Source organism: Physeter macrocephalus, chromosome 1 (assembly GCF_002837175.3).
Source record: "Physeter macrocephalus isolate SW-GA chromosome 1, ASM283717v5, whole genome shotgun sequence".
In the NCBI taxonomy this organism is placed as follows: domain Eukaryota; kingdom Metazoa; phylum Chordata; class Mammalia; order Artiodactyla; family Physeteridae; genus Physeter; species Physeter macrocephalus.
Window position 1 is genome coordinate 143,185,863 of NC_041214.2, and position 25,794 is coordinate 143,211,656.

The following is a 25,794-nucleotide window of genomic DNA, read 5'->3' on the forward strand; positions in this document are numbered from 1 at the left end:
CAGACCGGGGCGCGAACCCGGTTCCCCTGCATCGGCAGGCGGACACGCAACCACTGCGCCACCAGGGAAGCCCGTCTGTTTCTTTTTTGTTACAGTCACTGGTTTGTTTTATTTTTTAGATTCCACGTATGGGTGATATCATGCAGTATTTGTCTTTCTCTGTCTGACTTATTTCACTTAGCATAATACCCTTCAAGTCCATCCACGTTGCTGCAAATGGCAAAATTTTCTTCCTTTTTTATGGCTGAGTAATATTCCATTGTGTGTGTATGCCCCATCTTCTTGATCCATTCATCTGTTGATGGACACTTAGGTGGCTTCCATATCTTGGCAATTGTAAATAATGCTTCTGTGAACGTTCGGGTGTGTGTATCTTTTTGAATTAGTGTTTTCAGTTTTTTTGTATATATACTCAGGTGTGGAAATGCTGGGTCATATGGTAGTTCTATTTTTAGTTTTTTGTGAAACCTCCCTAGTATTGTTCTCCACGGCGGCTGCACCAATTTACACTCCCACCAACAGTGTACAAGGGTTCCATTTTCTCCACATCCTTGCCAACACTTGTTATTTGTATTTTTTTTGATGGTTATCATTCTGAGAGGTGTGAGGTGATATCTCATTGTGGTTTTAATTTGCATTTCTCTGTTAATTAATGATGTTGAACATCTTTTCGTGTGCCTTTTGGCCATCTGCATGTCTTCTTTGGAAATGTGTCTATTCAGGTCTTCTGCCCATTTTTTAATCAGATCATTTGTTTTTTTGTTGTTGAGTTGTATGAACTATTTATATATTTTGGATATTAACCCCTTATTGGTCATATCATTCGCAAATACTTTCTCCCATTCTGTGGGTGTGTGTCTTTTTGTTTTGTCAGTGGTTTCCTTTGCTGTGCCAAAGCCTTAAATTTAATTAGGTCCCATTGTTTGTTTTTGCTTTTATTTCCTTTGCTTTAGGAGACAGATCTGAAAAAATATCGCTACAATTTATGTCAAAGAGTGTTCCGCCTATGTTTTCTTCTCGGAGTTTTGCAGTTTCCACCAACAGCAGTCTTAATCTGAGCCAGAAGGTGGGCCCTGTATTAGTCTGCTAGGGCTACCATAACAAAGTATCACAGTCTGGGTGGCTTAAACAACAGAAAATTATTTTCTTGTAGTTCTGGAAGCCAGAAGTCCATGATCAAAGTGTCCATAAGGCTGATTTCCTCTGAGGCCTCTCTCCTTTGCTTGTAAATGGTCACATTCTCCCTGTGTCTTCACATGGTCTTCTCCCTGTGTGTATCTGTGTGTTAATTCCCTCTGCTAAGGATACCAGTCATATTGGATTAGGGCCCACCCTAAAGACCTCATTTTAACTTAATTACCTCTTTAGAGACCCTAGCTCCAATTATAGTCATTTTCTGAGGTACTGGGGGTTAGGACTTCAGTATATGAATTTGGGGCAGGGGGAGGGGCACACAATTCATTCTGTAACAGGTGCTCATTTAGAGCAGCTAGGACTTGTTCTATAATCCTGTCACTAATCTTTGACATTTATTACCAATGATCAGTGGTTCTTCTGCCCTTTTCAATTGGAAGATCATTCAGCTCAACAGAAAAAAGTAGAAATTTAGGGGACTTCCCTTGTGGTCCAGTGGTTAAGACTCTGTGCTTCCAATGCCAGGGGCACGGGTTTGATCCCTGGTCAGGGAACTAAGATCCCACATGCTACTGCAGCTCAACCAAAAAAAAAAAAAAAAAAAGGAAGAATTCTGCTTTTTCTCCCTCCCATGCTGCATCAAGATCCCCAGCAGCTACCCTTAACCAAGATCATCTGGTTCTGAAATTAAATAAAATGTTTTTCTACATTTTTCCTTAGATAGATCAAAAAAAAAAAAAAAAAAAAGGAAGAATTCTGCTTTTTCTCCCTCCCATGCTGCATCAAGATCCCCAGCAGCTACCCTTAACCAAGATCATCTGGTTCTGAAATTAAATAAAATGTTCTTCTACATTTTTCCTTAGATATTGTTATCAAAGCCTAAGATTATAATAACAATTAAAATCTATATTAGTTTGCCAGAGCTGCCATAACAAAATACCACGGACTGGGTGGCTTAAGCAACATAAATTTCTTTTCTCACAGTTCCAGAAGGTAAAAGTCCATCGAGGTGCTTGCAGGGTTGGATTCTGAGGCCTCTCTCCATGGCTTACTTATGGCCACTCTCTTGCTGTGTCCCCACTGGGTTTTTCCTCTATGACCACACATGCTTGCTGTCTCTTTCTATATGTCCTAATAACCTCTTCTTATAAGGACATTGGTCAGATTGGATTAGGGTTCCACTCCAGTGACATGAATTTAAGTTAAGTATCCCTTTAAAGCCCTATGCCTCATATAGCCACGTTCTAAGGTACTGAGAACTAGGATTCAACATATGAATTTGGGGGAAACACAATTCAGTCCATGTCAGAACCCCTAACATTATCCTCACATTTAATCTACTCTCCTATCTGTTCTTTTTTTTTTTTTTTTTTTTTGTGGTATGCTGGCCTCCCTCTGTTGCGGCCTCTCCCGTTGCGGAGAACAGGCTCCGGACGCGCAGGCTCAGTGGCCATGGCTCACGGGCCCAGCCGCTCCGCGGCACGTGGGATCCTCCCAGACCGGGGCGCGAACCCGGTTCCCCTGCATCGGCGGGCGGACGCGCAACCACTGCGCCACCAGGGAAGCCCTCCTATCTGTTCTTGAGAGTGGATTCCTGCCACCTTTTATTCACGTCCTTTTGAAAGCAGCCTGCTTCCTAGGTAACCAGAGTGGTTTCTTTAGCTGCCTCCTGGTTGAATATTTGGATAACTTGGTCACTCCGGACTTCCAATAGTGTTATAAATCATGGTACCTTCTAGAAAGGTTCTGCCTTGCTGAGTATTAGCTGTGATGGCAGATACTGTGACATATTTGAGAGTTCACATGCTTCACAACCTGTCTTCCCTTCTAGAAATTCATGCCGATTCTTCTCTGTGGACAGACCAGAAGTGGATCTTGAGTTGCATTCTCTCTCATTTCTTTTTACCTTCTCTGAGATGGAGGGAATTGCTTTATTTCTTTCTTTATTATTTATTTATTTATTTATTATTTATTATTTATTATTTATTTATTTCTTTATCTTGACTACAGCCTTCAATATCCACAGACGTCTAAACTGTACATGGCATTCAAGCTTTTCATGATAAAATTCTTTCTCACAATAATGGGTACAGTTGTTCACATAATAAGATTTCTTTCTTTTTAATGAACAGACATAAAGAAAATTTTAAATGAATAATTAACCCTTAACCTACCTCTATTTAACTGCACATAGCTAACATACCTTCACCTATACAGAAGATGCAACATTTTATTTGCCCTGTTTCTTAAGTTACTGCTTCATTCATGGGTCTTTACTTCACTAACGCACCTGTGAAGTGTTCATATATCTTCAAACAATACAACACTTTAAAAATTAGTCCTCTGCAATCACTACACAAAACTACTTCAGAGACAGCCTTCAGATTCAAATAAGAGATAGTTTAGAAATAAGTGTATTTCAGTAGTAACTCTATGGAACAATAATATTACATGTTTAACCAGAGACCACTATTGGCAGCTGGTTTACATAACTTGTTTGAAGAATGATGGTAATTCCAAGGTTGCCGCAAGGACTCATTTAAAAGAATATTCCTATATTTTATGGAATAACAAGGAATAACAAGAGTGGAGAAAAAAGTAGACCATACATGCCAATCCCAGAGGTAAGAAGTGAGAAAATCAATCCAGTAGCAGGGAGAGTTAATGGAGAGCATACAGGCATTACACCGGTTTGCTTCTATAGAGAACTTTCGTAATAGAGCAGCAATATGGGATGGTGTAAAGGACTCAGGCTTTGAGAAACCTTGACTCCTACCTCTCAGTTTTGGATATAGTTGTGGAACCTACCAGAGCCTTAGTTTCTGAAAATGCATCCCCTCATCAAGTTGTGTGACAAACTGAGAAGGTGGCCAGCACAGTGCTTAGTTGATAATAGAAGTCAGTTCTCTTTTCTTGAGAGAGCAGGAGTTCACCTGAGTGACCGGGACAGTCCTGACTTTGACCTTGCATTGATCTTGCCAGGGGCTGTCCGGGAACACAGTGACTCTCAACCCAGTGTTACTTAGGTGGATCCCCAAGTACTGTGTTGCTAATAAAAGTTCCAGGGCTTCCCTGGTGGCGCAGTGGTTGAGAATCCGCCTGCCGATGCAGGGGACGTGGGTTCGTGCCCCGGTCCGGGAAGATCCCACGTGCCGCGGAGCGGCTGGGCCTGTGAGCCATGGCCGCTGAGCCTGCGCGTCCGGAGCCTGTGCTCCGCAACGGGAGAGGCCACAACAGTGAGAGGCCTGCGTACCACAAAAAAAAAAGTTCCATATTTGTGAGTGATTTACTTTTTTGACACAGAAGTGAGAGCAGACTCAAGGTTACTCTTTTATCAGGCTGCTCATTTGTATTCCAATAATGTAGGATTAGGCAATATGCTAAGAATTAGGAAAAACCTTCACCACTCCCAGGGGCATGTGCCAGGTACGTGAAAGACAGGCATCCTGTCTGCAGGTGGCACAGTGCTTGGAAAGGCTGCTTGCCAGAGGTGCTGAGAGGACTACATGGGGCTGGCCACCTCCTGCAGGATGGAGGACCACGTCATGTGATCAAGAAGAGTCATTCCCCAGAGCAGCCGCTGGAAGTCACAGCTCTTACTAGGATTGCTGTGGCCTGTGTCGCTCAACATTGGTGACAAATGTTGAGGCTGAGAGCTGTTATGCTCCAAGGCAACTAGACCTCTTTGTCTCCATACATCATGCCTAGGGATTGTCCTTCATTGTTTCGTTTTTAAAGAGAGAGAGGTTCTAGAGTCTTTGATGAGTTAAGGCTGTAGCCAGAGAACTGTTACCTAAACCAAAAATGACTGGAAAGATTTCAGGCAGATAAAACTTGAGTATTCCTGAACACATTTTGTAAATAAACAATATCCTGAATGACAAAGCAAACACACAAACCAACTACCAAATAAATAAAAGCTTCACAGTCATTTGTCCCTAAGTAAACACCCCAACTTTGCTATATCCAACTTTGCTATATCCCTCAATTAATATTTTCTGTCCTATGTGTAATTTATTCCAGTTAAACTGGAAAAAATATAACTCCTAGGAATGAAAGTGTTTGGTATTGGTGGATCAATCAGAATTTTTTACACTTCCACTGTGGGCGGAGTAAAAAACTGATACATTCACTCCCCTTAAAGAGCTTATGTTTATGTGAGAAAAATATCCGGGGGAATAAAAGCCATAGTGAATGGTGACTGTAGTTAACAATACTGTACTGTGTATTTGAAAGTTGCCGCAAGAGTAGATCTTAAAAGTTCTCATCACAAGAAAAAAAAAATTGTAACTATGGTGGTGAGGGATATTAACTTATTGTGGTGATCATTTCACAATATATCCATATATCAGATCATTCTTGTACACTTAAAACTAATACAATATGTCAATTATCTCAATTAAATTTTTTTTTAATAGTGAAAAACATACATCAGTAAGTACAACTTGAGTGTATATATAGGAATTCATCAGAAGAAAATTAGAATCATAGACCTGTAGTATTGGAAAGGGTTAATCTGGGACGTCAGGAAGAGGTTTTATTTTTTTTTGCAGGGGATTTGATATCACCATGAAAAGGGAAGAAAAAGGGGCAAGAAGGAAAATGTTTTAAGGAAGGGTTATGTGACTACATCAAGAGTGTTCCTGATGGGGCCGTTAGTGGGAGTTAGCTGCAGAGAGGTGTTCATATTTGAGGAGCTGGGGAACTTCGGTCAGATGGACTGGGGTTCCGTAGGCTGCTGCTTACTACAGGTTTCCTCATCAATCGGACATATTCTAACATTTCTAGAGAAAGGTCTGTCAGTGGGGAAGTTGTAGGGTAATTTGGAGGTTGAAAACGTTAGGGTTGAGAAGAGCCAGATGTTCCAGGTGTGACCGTAAAAAGTGTGTGAGGACATCATGGTCGGACACTTTATGACTGATAAGGCATCAGGAGTACTATGTGCCAAGCTGGGGACTTTACACGCAGGACCTCAGGGAATACTTGTCAGTTGGGTTGGGGTGACCCTCCATGTCACACATGAGGAAGTGAGAGAGGTTAAATCAGCCAAAAAGGGATGGAAGAGCGAGGCACCTGCTCTGTCTTACCTGGACATCACTGATGATGTTTTTTTTTTTAATGAGGGAAATAATAAATTAGATTCTTTGTGTGTTTGTTTGTATTTAGGGATCAGAAGTACATACAGTAAGAAGTACCTGAAGTGTGACAAATAAAAACAAGGGAAGGCGAGTGAGAGATGAACACTGGCGATGTGACTGTGGTTGTTGTCTGTGATAATTGATGATTTATCCCCAGCCGATGAGCTGTTGATGGTTCAGATGAAGTTAAAAAAAGAAGATACGTTTTTGTGTTTACTTATAAGAACCAAATAGTCACTTGGAGGTTTACTGTTTGTGAGATGAACCCTAGATACCCCTGTAAATACAGTGTGAGAAAGAAGTGAGCTATATTTCTAGCTCGAGATTATTTTCCAATACAGGAATGCATTGGAATAGTCCTTTCTGAAAAGTGAAGAGTAGTATCACCTAGCACAATTTCCAAACTGTGTACCGTGGAACCCTAGTACAGCAGCATGTTACTATTTGTTGTGTTCATACAGGAGAAGAGTCTGTAATCAAATACGTTTGAGAAATAAGCAGTTAAATAAAATGAAGCAAATATCTTTTCTTTAGAATGCCTACAACCGTTTACAATGCTGCTTTGCATTTTGAATTTTAAAGAGGGTAGCTCCTAATGCTGAATCCCCCCCCCACCCCCCCCCACCCCCCGCCCACAGCTTTTGTTTTGTTTGCTGCGTGGACTCCTGGTACCAGTGTCGCACAAAGCAAGCTTTAGGGAACTCTGCTTTGAAGGCATTCTAATAGACTCTAGGATTTTTTTTTTTATCTATACCCTTGCAGAAATGAAGGTTTATAGTGTACATTTTCACCAAAGCAGATGGGTTCTTTCCCCTGAAAGGTGTTTCCACGCATGACCTTGAAGATAAATTAATAAAGGAAAAAAAGTAGAAATATTAGGCTGACAGACGTTTTAAAGTAGGGCATAACAGACGCCATAAAAAGCATTCTGAAAGTTTAAAGTAGGAGTTAAAATGTGTGTTATATGGAAGATACCGGATTAGAGTCTTTGAATATTTATAATACAAATGTGCAAGTATATGACCAGCTTCTTCCCAGTTTGGGAGAGAAATGGGACAGAATCCAATTCACGTGTGAGACTGCTTCTCTGTAAATGTTCTTACGTGAAAAGGAGGAAGCATTGCTAAGTTTACAAAGATAAGGCTCAGGATAAGACTTGAGTTGACTGCTCTGCCTTTAATCTTTCGGGATAGGGGCCCTTAAGAAGTGTCTAGGACCTCTATGCAGATGCGTGAAGAGTTCCAGGAAAGAGAGTTGAAGGAGACAGCTACTGAATTAATTTTAAGAAGCTTTTGCTGAAATTTCTCGTAAAGTATACATGGAAAGCAAAGGCATAAGGAGATACAGAACTCTCTGGATCAAAAAAATAAATCTGAACTTCCATAGTTTTTCTCTGTTAGTCTTTACTGAAAAATTCATTTACCATTAATGGTGTCAAGGGGCCCTGTCAGCCCTCACTATTGTACCAAAAAGAAGAATAAGGAAAAGGCTTAGGGAGCCCAGTTTGAAAAGTCATGTTGTCATTCTGTTTTTCAGCTCTCAGTAAAAACAGGTTCTGTTATCTAAACCTCATGGGACCGAGGGTCCAAATAATCCACCTTGTTCTGGTGAGTTTGTGAAGCCTGGGAAGAGATACTGATGAAATAAAAAGGGAAACCAGGCAGGTCTGCTTTCTTTCACAGAAGAAGAGTGAAATAAGATGGAAATAAACGAGGACAATGGTGAAAACACAGATCTTGGTCTCAGGTAATTCTAGAGTTGGAGCATCTACCCTGGATTAAATCTTGGAGAATATAAAATTTGGTACTAATTTTGGGCCTACATAAGAAAACAGGTCACAGATTTGCTTAAAGTCCATTGTGCCATTTCCATCCCAACTACTTGGAAGCTACTGGGAATTTTTGTAAAAAATCAGATTCGTTCAACAATGCTTGGTACTTTTCCACCGAAATCTCTAAATAGCCCCCAAAGCCATATGCAGGCCATGCCTAGCAGAAGGTAGACCAAGATGTTAGAAACGGAGCTGGAATAACTCAAGTGTTTACTGCTGCCTTATTAGTCTCAGTTCAACACCTGGGAAACATCCACAAGAGATGTTTTTCAGTCAAGATGAAGCAGCTCAGGCAAGCACAGCAATGCACATTCACTCACAGGCTTACTTCTGTTTGGAATTAGTCTTTAGTGATAATCGTTCCGCGTATGATTGAGTCTCCAGGAACCACAACACAGCGCACCCCAGTGCTTTATTAGTACCTTGGGAGTGAGAAGCAGTTTTCTGTATAAGTAGCAGTTTCATCCTGATTTTTCAAGCTTGGAGCTCCCTCACCTTTCACACCCTTGAAGACTGGCCCAGAGGAACTTGTTCTCTCATTTCTGAATTCCTCTGGTAAGAAAGAATTTGATTTAACGTGATTTTCCTTCAATCCAAACGTGCCAGGGTGCCTCCTCCCCATCCCATGATACCCTGTGACCGTCTTTCATCGCAGCTCTCTTCCAGTTTCTAAGATTTGAAAAAGAACCTAGAATTACAGTATTTAGAACAGAAGGGACGTAGTACTCATCTAGGCCAAGCCTTTATTTATTTATTTATTCATTTTGGTATGCAAATTATACTTTCGTTTTTTAAATTTTTATTTTAAATATTGGACTGTAGTCTGATTACACAGTTGTGTTAGTTTCAGGTGTACAGCAAAGTGATTCAGTTATACATATACATATATCTATTCTTTTTCAAATTCTTTTCCCATTTAGGTTATTACAGGATACTGAGCAGAGTTCCCTGTGCTATACAGCAGGTCCTTGTTAGTTATCTATTTTAAACACAGTAGTGTGTATGTGTCGTCCCAAACTCCTAATTTATACCTCCCCCCACCTTTCCCCTTTGGTAACCATAAGTTTGTTTTCTATGTCTGTGGGTGTACTTCTGTTTTGTAAATAAGTTCATTGGTATTTTTTTTAGATTCCCCATGTAAGAGGTATCATATGGTATTTGTCTTTCTCTGTCTGACTTACTTCACTTAGTATGATAACCTCTAGGCCCATCCATGCTGCTGCAAATGGCATTATTTTGTTCTTTTTAATGGCTGAGTAATATTCCATTGTGTATATGTACCCAAGCCTTCAATTTAGTGAGGACTTACCGGTGACCCAGAGAAGTGAAGTATCTTGCCTACAGTCGTGTGACAATTTATTGGCAAAGCTTGGCCCTCGTCTCCCTGATTTCACATTCTCATTTTATCTTGTGATACTTCCCAGACCTGGCAATCTCACCAGACCCGAGTCACGAAAACAGTGGGGCACTGAGACCAGCCATACTTTGTGAAGTGGTGGTGTTTTTCCTCATCTAAAGTTGATTTATCTTTCTAGAATCTTGGAGTTGGAACCCAACTTAAAAATCACCTGTTTGATCCACTTGTGAACGCAGGTATCTTGCCTGCAATATTCTTGAGGTAATTACTTGGTTTCTGCTTCCTTATTTTCTATGATGGGGAGCCATCTTCTGGAAGCATAAACGTTTCACTGGAATTTTTTTTGTTGTTATACTGAGCTAAAATTTACCTTCTCTTCAGTTCTATCTGTTGGTCCCCGCTTGGCCAAGTGGAGGAATGCTAAATGCGAAGAGTGAGTTTGGGGTCATCCACAGGACACTCCTTCAGAAGTTTTAGGTCATTTATCCCCAGTGTTCCCTTAGGCCTCTCTTCTCTTTTCTAATCAAAACATTTGATTTTCTGAACAGTGACTTATAGGATATCATTGCCAGATCTCTCATGATGCTGAACTTTGGAGGTTATTCCTTTCTGCAAATGAATATATTTTATTTATTGATTCATTCAGCAAATATTTAATGAGTACCTATTAAGTGGAGGGAGATCAAAGAAAAACAAGCAGGTAAATAAGAAAATATATAGTGTGGTAAATAATGATACAGGCTATGGAGACAAATTAAGCAGAATCAAGGGGAGATGGAGAATCTGTGTGTAGTTAGGAGGTCTGAGGCTTGGTATAGGAATAACCTCACTGATAAGGTGACATTCATGTGCACATACAAAGGAATTGAGAGAAGAGGAGGGCTTGCAACTGTTTTGGGGCAATTGGATTCAAACATGAAGAATAGCTCCTAAAGCAGGAATAAGCCTGACTGTTGGAAGAGTAGCAGGATGACTCTTGAGTTCCCAGTGTAGGGAATGAGGGAGGATAGTGGTAGGAGATGAGGTCACAGAGGTTGTTACAGGCCGAATTGTGTCCCTACTCCCTAAAAATTCATATTATGAAGTCCTAACCCCCAGTACCTCTGAATATGACTGTATACGGAGATGGGGTCTTTAAAGAGGTAATTAAGTTAAAATGAAGTTTTTAGGGTGGGTCCTAGTCCTATATGACTGATATCTTTATATAAAGAGGAGGTTAGGACACGGACGCACACAGATGGAAGACCATATGAGGACACGAGGAGAAGGCGGCCATCTAGAAACCAAGGAGACAGGCCTCAGAAGAAACCAACCCTGGGGATACTTTGATCTTGGACTTCTAGCCTCCAGAACTGTGAGAAAATAAATTTCTGTTGTTTAAGCACCCCCAGTCCGTGGTACTTTGTTATGGCAGCCCTAGCAGACTAATACAGAGGTGGAAAGGGCCAGATAATGTAGGACCTTGAAAGCCATTGTAAGTACTTTGAGTGCAATAGGAGCCAGCTTGAGGCTTTGCAGAGAGTAAGAGCATGATTTGTCTCCTGTTTTAAAGGGATCACTCTGGCTTCTGAATTGAAAGTTGTCTATAGTGAGGCAAGGGCAGAGGAAGGAAAGTCAGGTAGGAGGTTATTGCAAAAATTTGTATGAGGGTGGGAGGTGGTAACATGAGAGAAGTTTTGGAATATATTTTGAAGTTCGAGCCAAACTGATTTTCTCACGGATTGCATTTGTGATGTGGAAGAGAAAAGACTCGAGGCTGACCCAAAGCTTTTGTCCAAAGCAATGTGAAGAATGGGGTTAATGTGCACAGAGGTAGGAAAGACTGTAGGAGTAGCAAGTTTTAGAGGGAGGACAGGTGTTAATGGGGAGGACCAGGAGTTTAATTCTGGACACATTAAACATAAGGTATTTAGAGTAAATACGGCACCAAGTGTTGGTGGAATAGGGCTGACAACTAGAATTATGAACAAAAGCAGGGGTCTTTTGCAAGAGAGACTGACCTGGGAGTATGCTATTGCTTGCTCAGCTAGAGCAAGAATTTAAAAGCTCCCTCTTCAGGCAGACGGCCTGAGTGGTCCCAGACCCAGGAGGACTCTGTCATCGTGCAGACCGTTAAGGCAGGATTTTAAACAGGAGTCTCACATCACTGTTCCACACTGGAACACCAGATTGTGTTGTCTTTACCAGACATTCCATTCTCTCCTTCTTTATTCCCTCTCTTATACTGGTTTTAGGTATTTCTCTCTACTACACTAGACTTCGAGGGCACAAATTGGTGAATAGAGCACAGATCTTGTAAATCACACATGTACCTTACACCTGGCTCCGTCAGTTCCCACATAGTGACACCATGGCAATTAGCTAAGCTCTGTCCCGTATCTTCCTAAAATGAGGTAATACAACCTACTTCCTGGGGTTATGGTGAGGCTTAGACATGACATATGCTAAGCGCTTGACACATAATGGGCATGCAGTAAATGCCGGTTTGGTACTGAAACTCACCGTGCAGTAGTGGACTAAAACAGGCTGAGTGTTAACGACCTCTGACTGGGGCTTTAGAAATTGGCTGGGTAGAAATGAAGTCCTTAATGTGGAACATCTTCAGCAAATGCCTGAAATGAAATGGATCTCATTAACATACTGGGAGGATTCTTATGGGCAGCCTTTAGTCTGAGGTGTTTTCAGCATTCTCTCTCTGTCTCTCTCCCCCAGCTTTCATTTTTAAACAGCTTTACTGAGGTATAATTCACATATCATACAATTCACCCTAAAACATAAGTGAAGTGTACAATTCAGTGGATATTAGAATATTTACAGATATGTGTAGCTATCATCACAGTCAATTCATCACCTCTAAAAGAAACCCCATAACCTTTAGCTGTCTCATCCCCTACACTTCCTCCCCGTGCCCTAAACAGCTGCTAATCTACTTTCTGTCTCTATAGATTTCCCTGTTCTGGACATTTCATATGACTGGAATCATATAATATGTGGTCTTATGTAGCTAGCTTCTTTCATTTAGCATAATGTTTTCAAGGTTTATCTATGTGGTAGCATGTATCAGTACTGTATGGCCAAATAATATTCCATTGTATATATACATACTACATTTTATCGATATCTTGGTTGGTGGACATTTGGGTTGTCTCCTGTCTTTTGGCCATTATGAATACCGCTGCTATGAACATTAATATATATTTTTTTGTATGTGTACAGACACATGTTTTTATTTCTCTTAAGTATATACTTAGGAGTAGAATTGCTGGATTTTAGCCTTCTCTTGATACTCATCACTGGGAAGGTTAAGAGTTAGTGATTCTACCATCATCTCCCTGAAACACTTTCCTGTGACAGTCCTAAATTTTCTGCATTTTATTCACTTAGTTAATAATTACTGAGAAATAACTGCAAATCAGGTAACATTTTAGGCACCAGGCAACTTTGGTGGGCTCTTTGGGTTCTAGACTCTTCAAGATCTAGATGGAACCTGACAGTAGGGTAATTACTTTTTTTTTTTTTTTCAATCTATTTATCTGCGGCTGTGTTGGGTCTTCGTTGCTGCGTGCGGGCTTTTCTCTGTTTGCGGTGAGCAGGGGCTACTCTTCGTTGCGGTGCGCAGGCTTCTCATTGCGGTGGCTTCTCTTGTTGCAGAGTATGGGCTCTAGGCACCCGGGCTTCAGGAGTTGTGGCTCGAGGGCTCAGTAGTTGTGGCTCGTGGACTCCAGAGCGCAGGCTCAGTAGTTGTGGCGCATGGGCTTAGTTGCTCCGCGGCACGCGGGATCTTCCCGGACCGGGGCTCGAACCCGTGTCACCTGCCTTGGCAGGCGGATTCCCAACCACTGCGCCACCAGGGAAGCCCAGGGTAATTACTTTTATCCGTAGCAAATGTAATTGAAGACTACCTTATGCAGGAAAGCAAAAATAGTACTTAACCTGCATCTTTTTTGATTATCTAAATAAACATCATCATTTCTTAGCTCCTCTTATAAACACTGTCCATAACCTCTTATAGAAGCTTGTTGTTCACACTGCTTATTTATACATTGATAGTTGTATTCATTAATCTCCTCATCCATTCATTCCATACAAATTTAGCAAGCACCTACACTCAATCATTATACTATACTTAGATGATATAAAGATAAGACACACACTGCTCTTTGGAGAGAAATATACAAAAATAGGTTGTTATAATACACTGTGGTATTGATGAGATGTTCCTAACCCATTTTGGGATTCCGGGGGAAGGCTTCCTGAAAGGTTAAAATGTACAGCATGGATATAGAGACAGACCAGGGTAAGGTGGGGAACTTTCTAGGAAGAGGGAACAGTGAAAGGAGATACATGAATAAGAAATATCATGGTACAAGTAGTTTAGTATTGCTGGATCATAAAGTGCATCTGAGATAAAGAATCTTCACAGGGAAAATATAATTACTTAATATGTAGCCTGCCAGTGGGAATGAATGATTATGCAATAATTTACAAGTGCCTGCTAAATAGCTGTGTGACATAAGATAAGCCATTAACATCTCTGTGCCTCATTTGTCATCAAATGTTGAGTGGGAAACAGATTTCATGAATACCTCCTTTCTAAAGTGACACATAAATTGCTAAAAAGAAAGTCTTAAAGAACATTCTAATGTTGTCCCAAATACAGCCAAGTCCTGGAAAGATAGAACTATATGAGATAAAGGAGGTATGTCATAGATAAGATTCCAGATTAAACAGATTGAAGAACTCTGCAAAAAGGAAACAGATGAATTTCAGACCTGGCTTGGTGCCCCAGTTGTGCTGACTGCCTACAGAAGAAAATTCCCAAGCCCCAAATTCAAGTCTACACCTATCCTTCCCAAACTCCACCCTCCATGATTCATGAAAAGGGCACAACTATTATCTGACCTCAAATCCTCTCCTAATACTTGTTTTGGAAATTTTGATGCGTCTCTGCAGATAGTGGATTGTGAGCCTATGTAGCTATCCCATAGTATTCACAGTACTCATTTCTTCACAAAGTGGTTGCTGTGTTCTCCCGTGAAATTTGGCTATTCCTAGGTCTTCAAGATGATATATGGGGCTCTATCAGGGCCTGCATCACATTTTATTCTTATATGTATTGCTAGCAGTGGTCACTGGTTCCCCTTTTCCTTTTTGAAAGCTATACATTGTTATCTTTGACCTTCATTTGCTGCTTCTAGCTCAAGGCAGCCATACAACAAGCAAGTAGAAGAGAAAGCGCCTGACATTCCAAGTGCCACAGCAACCCTTTAAGTTGGGTCTGTGCCAGCCTCCAGAGCCTTTGCCCTCATACTTTACTCCATATTGATAAAGCAGCAAGGGAGACCAGGGGGTAACCTTGGTGCCCATATGTAACTGTCCCCAAACACAGGCTGTAAATGTACAGAAGCACAAAAAGGAAGGAGAAGGGCTGTTGCCAATTCTTCCATCCAGTTGGTCCACCTGAGAGGTAGTCTAGTCTTGCTTCTTTAATAGTCAGTCCTTTGAAAGAGGAACAAGCAATCTATGGCATGGAAAATGAACAGGGAAGAAGGCATGATGAAACCTGCAAGGCATTATATGTAAGGGGCATAGAAGGAAGAAATGGAGACACACTGTGCTATTAGAGAACAGGTGTCAATTAATTAACTAAAGTCTATGGTTCCCAAGTTGCTCTCAGATCATATAGTGCTCCTTGCTCCTTGGGAAGGGCCATTGCTAAAGTGGGTGCATTGCCATTAATGAAGGGAGACCTTACCCTGGAAAGGAAGACTCCCACCTGTGCTGGTAAATCTGCTGTTGACTTACGTGGCACAGAAGCTTCTGGAATTACTACCATTTGTGACATAAAAATTTGAGTCATTTAAATTTTTTTCTTTTATGAAATAAAAATTTGCATAATCTAATGACATTTGCACAGTAGCTATCATTCATGGAATGCAATTTCCAGCACTGAATTCCTAGGATAAGCTGCATTTGGAATTTAAGGTTTTATTACAAGCATCACTTAAGCTTTCTGTTTTCATCCGCTTTGTAATTTTTTAGTTGTCCAGCGGTGGGCTACCAAATCACTGAAATTTTATTCAGTAAAATGTCTACATATTGAAAACATAGTTCATGTATGTATTACTAAGACAATAAAACAACCACCAAGCCATAGGAAGTTCTTCTTCTTTTTTTTTTTTTGGTCAAATTAAATATCAGGAAAAAACCCTCTGGGAGGCGTGCATGCCCACACCCAGCTACTATGTGTGTTAGCTGCTAAAAGCCACAGCTGCTCCTTTTGATAAAGAATTGACCTCCATAGATGGGACCCACCTTCCCGGACGTTGCCTGGAGGGAAACACCCCTCACCCCCAAACAGGAGCAGCACACACCCACTTGACCGGTAAGGAAATATGAATGTCCTGCTCCTTTGCCTCAAGGCGGGACAATGTTTGTGGTGTCACTCTTGTTCCAAAACTATGGGATCAGGCTGAGACTAGACTTCAGCTGAAACCACATCTTTGCTTTGCTTCCCCCCCCCCCCACCCACCGCCCCGCCATGTCCTATCCTGCTTCCTTCACTTCCTTATCAGTTTCTTCTGAAACACTCCCTCAAAGAATCAGTAACATAAGGATCCTTATCTCAGGCTCAGCCTCTTGGAAACTCAAACGAAGACTATGTGAAAACGCTCACTAGTCCCAAAGTAGGATAACTATTGAAAAATATTAAAGTAAAGTGATATAAACCATTTTCAGAAAAAGGACAGTTACAAAGTAATAAAGGATATCCATTTAAATATATAAAAATACGTATTGATGTTTGGAAATTTTGACATGCAGTGACAGAGTAATGTGAAAATTGTATGCAATTATTGACATTCAAGTAATAGAAGCATAGAAAGCCAAAGGTTAGCCATAGATGACTCCTGTCGAGACCAAATGTGTATGTCCATGAACCTGTATGTAATGGCCATAACCTTGTCAGCTGCATCCGGTTTGACATGTACAGAAAGATGTGTGATAATGGGATTGATGAATTCATTAGCATTATGAATCACTCAAAAACAGAATCTTTAACACATTTTATTAACGATTGACTAAAAACTGTTGGTTTGGAGAGGACGAAGATTACAAATGTTTTAAATTGGTTTCCCGAAGGGCAAGGAAATTGAAGCAATCCTTTTTACCCTACATGATCAGGGATGGAATACACATCTCCCCTATGGTGTTGTGCTTGGGTGGCTGGTATGGCCGGAGGAGTTTATGTAAGTCCGGAAAAGCACGATACTGGGAAATGAGCAGAAAGGGAAATGCCGAATGCTGAGCCAGGCACTGGACAAGAAGTTCTGTTCTGATTTTTCAAAAGAAAAAGATGATAGATTGGAGATTAAGGATCATTCATTGATTGATTCAACCAATATATAGAGAGCACCTCTTCTGTGCTGGGGTTCTGTGCTCCTTGCTCTGGTTACAGACATGGAAAGGCAGAAATGAGCTCCCAAGTCAAGTTTGCTGTATTGTAATCATTCCTGGTCTGACTTCCATGCTTTTTGCAAATGATTTCTGGAGTTTACAGGCTTGTTTTACATTTGTGTGGTTTCCTAGGGCTTTCAAATATTTAACCATGTCTAAGATTTTCCCAATTCCCTAAAACTCTTCAGTTAATTCACATTCCAAAATTGTCATAGGGAAAAATGGATCTCTCTCCCAGTGCCCCTAAAAAGCCCCAAGCCTACAATTATGATAATTTAATGGTGAATAGTGTTCATTAAATATTCTGTATCTTAATTGTTTTTCCCAGAGAAAATGAAAAGGCTACTTATATCTCTGGGAGTCTTATGCTGAGTATTGGCATCCAAGTTGTAAAATTCTTCAAGATTTTTGGACCCAAGAACTCCCACTTGTGAGAGATCGGGCCATCTTGTGTCATGCATTAGAATTTAGTGTGTTAATTTATTTATCCTATTCTATCCCTAATCCATCTGTATTTCAGTAATCACAGCAACTAGTATTTGTAGATATCTTTTCATTATATCTGCTTTGTCACAACTTTGAGGATTTTATTTAAGTAAATTAAATATCTTAACAGTGTATGCAGTTAGGATTCTGAATATGTAGCTAGAACGTAACCTTCTAAAGAACAGGAGTTTGTTCTATTTTGCTAAATAGCTTGTTATATTTTGATGACTATTTTGACTAACTCTGGAGATGGATTGATGGGGATAAATTTCCCAAGTACTTTAAAGAAAATTATTTATGATGGCTCTTTCATCTGTTAATGGAAGAGTGTTATCTTTCTCTTAATGATTATAAAGATTTTGTATCTTATTTTTAGAATAGAAATATGTAAATAAAATTTGGACTTTGGGAACCAAGTACTTTAAATTTCCATAAATGACTTTCTTTTCATAAAACCATACTGTATGAGAACTCGCACACTATTGTGCCTTAATTTAGTGTGTAAACAGATTCTTAATATGTTATCTTTATTGATGGAATCTTACTAGTGTGTTTGTGCCTGTGTCAACTTAATTCTCATAGAGCCTCTTGGGATTTATGGGTTGTTGGACTTTTAAAAATCCATTGGAAGCAAGTGGATTCTCAATATAAGAGTAGTACCTAGTTAAAAGAAAAGCAATATTTTATCTGATGTTACAAAGAGCTCTTCATTTATAACATTCAATCTCTGAGAAAGTTAACTTATGAGGAATAAATTATATTACTTAGCAACCTTCTATTCATTTCACCACATTTTTAAAAGCTTATATTCTGCAAATAATTCACATAATGAAACAATGGACATAAATTATATACATTAAGAAAGATTAAAAATTCAAATACTTATAACGTGATTCGAAGGTCATTTGTTCTAAATCAGTACTTAGATTGTTAATTTCTAAGAAAATGAATTTCTAAGTAAATTGTTAATTTATAAAAAAACTTTAATAAGGTTTTATTTAGGGGTATCTTGAAGTAGCAAAGGTGTGTTTTAGAGAAATTCTATATTTTATAGATTCCAGTCACTGCTTCTACAATACATATATTTCTACTATGTTTACTGATTGATTGGTATCCTATAAATAGCTTATATTTTTAACATGACTCGTATTACTGGGGTTGGTCCTCAGGTGTGTATATCAGAAAGCAAACACAGAGATGGCTGAAATTGGGCAGGCTTTTATCACTCCTAATAAGAATACATTTTCTTAGCAGGTGCAAAATTGAAGCTATAAATTGAGACAACACCGAAATAACAAGTTTGCTTATTGTGGATAATTTCTGCAATATTGTAAAAAGTTTCTACAAATTTAAGACAAGATACTGATAATTTGTTAACATGTCTGAGGCCCTATGATAAACAAAAATCCACGAAAAACCACAACAGAAAAACTGCGAGAAATAAAAAAAAATTAAAGTTGGTTGTTTGCAATTTAATTACGACAATATCTGGAATGAAAATGAAGAAGATAAGTTGAAAGGAACATTAGAAATTGTCTTGCTTGATATTCTAATTTTATAGGAGTGGAAACTGAGACATGCTGAGCTTAAGTGATTTATCCAAAGTCGTGGTTAGATTGTTCCAGAATCTGCTCCCGACTCTCTTCCAGTCCACTTTCATGCCTGTCACTGCCTCCTATGACAGAAGAACACGTGCCAGATAATTGTAATTGCTTAAGAAAAACCAGTTGGAAAATAGTGAACTGTAATCACACATGGGCCGAAACAACAGTATTTAGGAGAGGAAACACCATTCTGGAACATCCATCTCAGACTTGGCAAGCTGGAATGACAATCTGCAACTTTATTTTCACCAGTTATCAATCACTGGTATAATGAGGCAAATGCTACCAGAGAAATTTAATTACCGAATCAAATTATTAAAAATTATATATACGTTTAAATCTTGTACAAATGAAAGAGGTTGTATTTTCTTCAACCATAAAATTCTCTCCTTCTTCCTTTTGATTTGATGTAAGTCAGTCAAATCTGTATGGAAATAATCCAGAGGGGGCAAAACAAGTCTAACAGATCTCATTTTGCAATACTATGAATCTAAATAGACCTATATTCTACTGAATGATTTTCCTCAACTTCTCCTTAGCTGTGGGTAGAGGAACAGATAATAGCTGAGTCTAATTAAATTTGTTCATTGAGTGCTTTCTAATTTTTTCCATTTCAGTATTTGTATCTTCCTTCTCTGACAGTGAATGGCTCCAATTACACTGAATATGTATACTTGTTCGATCACTATGTAACCAGGCTTCTATTGACCCTGCTATTCCCTGCTCTGCATGGAAGCTCTCCTCACTCTGCTTGGCCTCTGACACCCCGTGCCAGATCACCCTTCCATGAAGATGCTTCTTCACTCTTCTAGGCTATGACACTCTACTCTGGGTAGCGTTCCTACACAAATGTCCTCACTCACTTCAGTTTCTGGCACCCTGAGCTGGGCCATTCAGCTCTCCACACCCCAATCCCTGCTGGCCTGTTTGCCTACTTTGCTGAACCCTATGCCCTACTTATTGGATTTATGATTAAATTGTTCAAGAAGGAAAGGAAGAGAAAGGGAAAACAACTCGTTAGATTTTAAAATTAAATGTCAAACTTCTAAAATATTTAAGTGACTCAGTATATTATTAAAGGAGAAGGATGCAGTATATTTCTGGAAAGTTTGGTGGGGTTTTTCTGGTATTAGTTTATAAAAAGAGTGCTGGACAAAGACTAAGAAGGCTAAGCTTTGCTCGCAAAGTTAATTTGCAGCACCTTGGAGAAGAAAGCCTTGATTGATAGCTTAAAGTTGATGGAGGTGAGTGACCAATACAATTTCTGCCACAGACAAAGCTTTAGGACCTAGTTCCCTTCCTTCAGTCAAGATTCACTGAATCATACTTTTTTACCCTTTGCAATGGTTACTTTTTCCTTTCTTTGTTACTGAGAAATGGTTCTGGATTTTGTGATTGCAAAGGACCTACTTTTCTGTACCATCAGTGTTAATGCTCTTAAATAATATTTTTTTGGACGTGTTAAGTCATTTAAGTCTTTTTTTTTTTTTAACTTTTCTAGTTCACAGAGTACCAAACACATTTTATGTGAGGGATGGGGACCCACTTCCTCAAAATATAACTGCTAGTAAGACAAGAGCATAACAAAGTTAGCCTCATCACACAGAAGCAGGTCACGGGGTGTCCAGGTGGAACCACAGGGGTCATTCGTCCAGGGTCCCAGTGTTAACACCCTACCATTTCATGTCCTTGATCTGTGGTCACTTCTTTCCTGAGTATCAGCGTATCTCTACGATTTGTTCTAGTCAATCAGAGCAGAATGCCTTTAATGTGATAAACCCTAACGGCCCCTACAGAATTGTTGCTGTCCGTCATGTCAAGTTCTCCTTTGGAGAGAGTTTTGACTTTATGGATCATTGATTTGATAAACCAAAATGAGCCCTTTAAAGCTCTCGTGTTTGTCAGGTGGCTGGATTTATCAGGGTTGCATGCTCAATGAAACTATCTTTCCTGGAGTCTGAACACCTAGGAGGTGACCAGTGTCTCTTCTTGATGACCTGATGTAGTTACTTGTTTCTGTCCTTCATTCCGTGAAGGAGACTTCACTTTTTGTCTTACTTTTGGAATACCATTGCTGAGAAATGTGCTTCTGTTTCACTCTGTGGAATGCTAGGAAGTGATTTTTAGGCATTCTTCATGGAAGTGTTAATACTTATGAGACAAATGGCTTATTATTGAACTTGGAGCTGGAAGACCTAGATTTGGATGCTGACACAGCTGCTTATTAGCAATGTGGTCTCAGCTTCCTTATTTGTAAAACTGGGTATTCTCATTATCTCACAAAGTTTTTTCTGAGCCTCAAATAAAATAATTCAAGAAAGTACCATGCAAATGCAAGGCATTATTAGTATTTTGTAAAAAGTCATTTCTTTAAAGGCAAAACAATTCATTATAAGGAAAAGTCCAAATGAAAGCAAAATAATAAATAAAATTATCTTAAGAACTGTTGAGAGAATTTTGGTTTTGCAAATGTAAATTTCTTTTCGTATTTAATGAATGCAAATATATTTACTCTTAATGTTTAACTAGTTACTGTAAGTTCTAAATAGTTTCAAAAATGTTCACTTCAAAAAGTCGTTGCCTTGCTTTGAAAGAAAGTTTAATTTCAAGGGCAATATACCTACTCTTTCCCCAAATCATCTCTAAGCAATTAGTCTAAGAGTATTGACGTAAGGGGAGGTGTTAAGTCTTTATTCAGAATGCACAGCTGATTCCAAGTCAGCTAGCATATATTCCAAGACAACGAAACTGAGGAGCAATGATTTAGAGACTCCAGAAGACGCAATCAGATATTACCATAAAGTGGGCCAACCACTGTAACTCTTTCAGCCAATATGTGTTAAAATTCTCTGTCATGGGAGAACTGTATTGGCCCCAGCAGACTGGCAGACATTTATCTCCCTCAACAAACCTGGTGTATTAGACAAAAGGAAGAAGTATATTTTGATGGTCATCATCCTAAATAAGGGGACCATGAAAACAGACTTAGTTTGAGTCTCCCTGAAAGCAGAGCATGAGACAAATATGTGGGTACACATAGTTTACTTGGGAGTTAATCCCAGGAAGCAGAGGTGAGGGAGAGGGAGACACGAAGTGGGGAAAATGGTGAGTTATTGCACTGGCCACCTCTGTGGACAGTTGGTGATCAATTCTGTCGGAGCCCTTTAAGAATTCACCTTAGAGATGTTCCAGCGAAGGACAGGGAGGCTGGCTCCATTCATTCCCCTCTCCTGTTGGTTGAGGGCTGCCCCTAGAGGCTCATTTGCTCTATGCATTTCCAAGCTGTGCTTAGTGGGGGGGGAGTTGTGGGCTGTGCTGCCTTGTGTGACATCAGAGAAAGCCCCAAATCTGAGAGGTGCCACAGTGTGGCTTGAAATGGATGCTGGTCACTTGCACAGTATTGTCCTGCACTGCTGTGCTGAAATCTGGTGGGCCAGGCGATGTGGCCAAGTGTCTGCTACAAGGAAGAGAAAGCAGAGAGTGTAAGAGAAGTCATTATGTAATCATTTATTATAGAGGTGAGATAATGTTGTAACTGTAGGATCACTGGCTGTATGGAGTGGAAAATGAGCATTGAAAGCATTTCTCTAGAATTCATCAGAAGAGAGAATGCTGTGATTCTCATGGTTAATGCTGAGTATCTAAATGGATATATTTCTGTAATGGCTGAATTCTTACAAGCTATTTTCGTTTTCAGGAAACAGGTTTTCAGAAACACAATGTCATATGTTCTGATCCTAAGTTCATTAAGCAACATCTGATCTGTGATTTTGTTACCAAACGCAAGTTCATGTGCCTAACACACAGTGAGGTCAAACAAACCGAAATGTCAGAGTTTGGAGCAGAGAAAGGTTTATTGCAGCCCATGCAAGGAGAACTGGTGGCTCGTGCCCCCCAAACCCTGAACGCCTTGAAGGGTTTCAGCAAAGCATTTTTAAAGGCTAGGTGAGGGAGGGGCCCGGCTGGTTGGTGAAAACTTCTTGGTATCGGAATCCTTTGTTCTTGCAGCTCTCCAGGTAGGTCAGGTCATGATGTTCCTGTAAACCTCCAACAAGACAACTGTTAGTCTCTGTTCTGCAACTTTTTATCTCTATATGAATGGAAAAGTGTTATACCCTTAAAGGTCAGAGCCTTGAGAATCAGCGATCCTATGTATTTCAGGCTATAGGCAACATTCTTAACTTGAAGCAAAAGCAATAGAATACAAAGATTAAAGTAAAAGAAACAGATCTAATATGGCATCAGATTTGTTCTTCCCTATTACAATTTGCTATCCTGGATGAACCTACCCTCAGAAAGGGAGTCTTCTGTGCAACTGGCCGTTTTTCAGAGAGAGTTCCCGTTGCATGGAATACCATATTGGAGTTTGGATTTGAGGCAGCCTCTTGGGGACTTATTATCATGTTTCAGACTCTTAGCATACCAGAGAAACCCAAATCATTGTAAATTGAAGGGTTATTAGGTTAATAAGCATTTCACTGAATCTGAGATTTTGAGTGACCCTCATCTAATCTGCATCCTTTCTCTTACAGAGGCTCAAAGGAATTTCATAATTTACCTAACATCAATTTGTGAATGGACAGGCTGGGACCAGCTCCTCTGTCCCTCCTGGAATTCAGTTCAATATTCTGCAACAGCATCTCAGATAATACGCACTTGCCAATTTGCATAATCAGTCTTTCACTTTTGTACCACACAGGGTCACTGTTTAAGTACACAGTGATACACTTCCTGACCTTTAGAATTTTAATTCACTGGGCTTAGTGAAATTCCCCAGACACCTTTAAGAACTTGTGGAAAGGAAAATGAATGCAGGCTTTTGGAATGTTTTGAATACCAAAAGCCAAAACTGCACAAGTAAATGACAAGAGTTTAAAAAGAATGCCTTAACAGCTGGCTGAATAAATCAACCAAAGTTGAAACGTTCACTTAACTTGTCTGTGAAATTTTTCTTCCTCGGAGTGAGGGACTCCTTGGGGGAAAGAGGGTAGCAGGTAAATATTTTCACCTCTTGCTTCCTCTGCAATCAGAATGTGCTGCAAAGTTATTCATATGCTCCATATGTAACATAACACAAGACTAAACTTTATAATCCTAGGACGCCCATGGTGTGGGATTCAGACCGCCATGATCTTCCCACGTCTGGGCAGGCCTAGGACATTACTGTCAAAGAAACTTCTGCAACAAAATAATGTGCCAACCTCTGAAGTTAGATTTCATGAAGGTACTTCATGACTTAGGCTTATACTTTTGTTGCTGGGGAAATGGAATCCCTCCTGTTGCCAGTGAATTTAAGGTTCTTTCTTTGTCCCGAAAGAATTTGGAGACGAAGTGATAGGTAAGAATCAGATTTATTTAGAGAGAAACACACTCCACAGACGGAGTGTGGGCCATCTTGAAAGGCAAGAAGCAAGAGGCAAGAGGCTTCGAATTGTGGCATGGTTAATTTTTATGGGCCAATGAGTGGGAGGATTGTTCCAACTATTTGGGGAAAGGGTGGGGATTTCCAGGAATTGGGCCACTGCCCACTTTTTGACCTTTTATGGTTGGCTTCAGAACTGTCATGGCGCTGGTGGGTGTGTCATTTAGCATGCTAACGTATTACAATGAGCGTATAATGAGGCTCAAGGTCTACTGGAAGTTGAGTCTTCTGCCATCTTGGACCTAGTTGGTTCTCACTAGTTTTCATCATGTACTATGGCTATGTCATTCTTTTAAAGGTTGTGCCCTGCCCCCTTCCCTCCTGTTTCACTCCTGTTTCCTCCTGTTTGGCAGCAGCCTGCCGGCTAATGTCTCCCTGTGGCTAGCCAAGGGCTTGTCCTGTTCCATTTGGGAAGGAGGTAGAACCTCATTTTCCCTTATACATCTTCTATGAATCTCTCAGAGTCCTTGGAATGGTCCTTCCGAAGTATCTTAAGTGAAGAACTAATCCAAACTCAGGGTGTGGGGGGGAATGATGCAGATTCTAAGATGCTCTGCGTCACCTGGATCCAGATGTGGGTGTCTGTGGCAGTGCATGATGCCCAGGGATGAAGGAGACCTGTTACTGTATTCAGAGCAGCCACAAGCAGCCCTGAGAGTGCATCCTGGCCTCCACTTGAGGAGAAGACATCAATAGGTAACAGTGCTCCTTGGACTTCTTCCTTCTGCCAGGGATGCCCTTTTCTGGCCACAGGCTCCTGAGGGAAATGAACAGTGAGAGACCCAGGACAGAGAGACAACAGAAACAGTGAATATTGATGTGGGTGGGTTTCCTGGTGGCGCAGTGGTTAAGAATCCGCCTGCCAATGCAGGGAATGTGGGTTCGATCCCTGGTCTGGGAAGATCCCACGTGCTGCAGAGCAGCTAAGCCTGTGCGCCACAACTACTGAGCCTGCGTGCCACAACTACTGAGCCTGCCCGCTAGAGCCCGTGAGCCACGACTACTGAGCCCACGAGCCACAACTACTGAAGTCTGCGTACCTAGAGCCCGTGCTCTGCAACAAGAGAAGCCACCGCAATGAGAAGCCCGGGCGCTGCAATGAAGAGTAGCCTCCGCTGGCTGCAACTAAAGAAAGCCCGCGCGCAGCAATCGACACCCAACGCGGCCAAAAAAAAAAAAGATTGATGTGGAGCTGTTTCCTGAAAACGTTAACAGAAACTGTAGAGCATTATTTATTAAAACAATCAGAGTGAAAATGCTTGTATATGGACCTCATGTTTTAGTTACAATTATTATTTTTATAATTAATGTTCATATAGATATTTATTGAATGAGAGCAATGTACATGGTTAGATAAGTGCTAGAAC

General features: G+C 40.3%; 1 protein-coding gene across 5 annotated transcripts in view; it reads left to right on the forward strand.

The window, feature by feature from the left end:
• LOC114486964 (SCAN domain-containing protein 3-like) overlaps positions 1-25,794 on the forward strand; it is a 332,132-nt gene that overhangs the window by 3,185 nt on the left and 303,153 nt on the right. The window lies entirely within an intron of this gene.